At 40.9% G+C, this 1312-nt stretch overlaps 1 non-coding gene across 1 annotated transcript; it reads right to left on the reverse strand.

Moving 5' to 3' along the window:
* Positions 1-532: 532 nt before the first annotated feature.
* On the reverse strand, positions 533-639 carry LOC127125050 (small nucleolar RNA R71). The gene has a single exon (XR_007804516.1). It is a non-coding gene; the product is annotated as a small nucleolar RNA R71 (small nucleolar RNA).
* Between the last annotated feature and the right edge of the window lie 673 nt (positions 640-1312).

Below are 1312 nucleotides of genomic sequence, written 5' to 3' on the forward strand. Positions count from 1 at the left end.
ATCGTCAAATTTCATTTTTCTGTTGTTATATCGTTTAGACTTAGGCTATTTCCCGCCGGTCAATGCGAAGAACTCGCAGCACCGGAAGTTTAAGCTTAGTATACCCTCTGGCGGAACCTGAACGTTACGCTCGCGCACGTTTATTCTTTCATAGAATTAAGAGAGCTATGGACGAAGATCAAAACCAAAGACCTCTTAAAGATTTCGCCCAACCATCAAATGAAGAACCTAGTTCTAGTATAGTAAACCCAACCATCCCAGCTAATAATTTTGAACTTAAACCATCCATGTTGCAACTAGTGCAACAGAGACAATTCGCGGGTCTCGCTACTGAGAACCCAAACCAACATTTAAAAATATTTCTTCAATTAGCAGACACTTTTAAAACTAATGGAGCTTCTCCTGAGGCAATACGTTTAAGATTATTTCCTTTTTCCCTCAGAGATAAAGCCCTATCATGGTTAGATTCCCTTCCACCCAATTCCATTACGACTTGGGATAACCTTAGAAGAGTTTTTCTTGCTAGACCACCGTTCTTCGAAACCATATAACTAGATTTACCCAAAACCAAGGAGAATCGTTGTTCGAAGCTTGGGAGAGATATAAAGAGTTGTTACGAGCATGCCCACATCATGGTTTAGAAAATTGGTTAATCCTTCAAACCTTCTATAATGGACTTCATTACAACACAAAGATGACCATCGACGCTGCCGCAGGCGGTGCTCTGATGAACAAACCTTATCCTGAAGCTAGTGCCCTCATCGAAGATATGGCTCAAAACCATCAATCATGGGGAGTTGAACGAGCGACAATTGAGAAAAAGGAAGCCCAAGGAGGAGTGCATGAACTAAGCTCTATAGACATGATGCAAGCTAAAATGGACGCATTAGCCCTCAAAGTCGAGCATATGTGCATAAACCTGAATACTGTAGCCGCAGTTTCGTCAGATTGTGAGATATGTGGAACCAAATGACACCAATATGCAGAATGCAATCTATTAAACGAAACCCACTCTGAGCAAGTGAACTACACCCAAGGAAACCCATACTCGAATACCTATAACCCTGGATGGAGGAATCACCCGAACTTCTCCTATAAAAACAATAACCCTACTCAAAATAATGCACCTCCGAGACCTAGTTATCAAGCACCTAGATAAAATCAACCTATGCAACCTGTACCATCAAAGTCGAGCCTTGAGAAAATTATGGAAAATTTTATCACCGCTCAAACCCAACAAAACAAGGAGTTCATGAACCAAAACATTCATGTTAACGAATTGATTACTCAGTTAGGAACCAAGGTTGACCAA

The sequence above is a fragment of the Lathyrus oleraceus genome, chromosome 2, assembly GCF_024323335.1.
Source record: "Lathyrus oleraceus cultivar Zhongwan6 chromosome 2, CAAS_Psat_ZW6_1.0, whole genome shotgun sequence".
Taxonomy (NCBI): domain Eukaryota; kingdom Viridiplantae; phylum Streptophyta; class Magnoliopsida; order Fabales; family Fabaceae; genus Lathyrus; species Lathyrus oleraceus.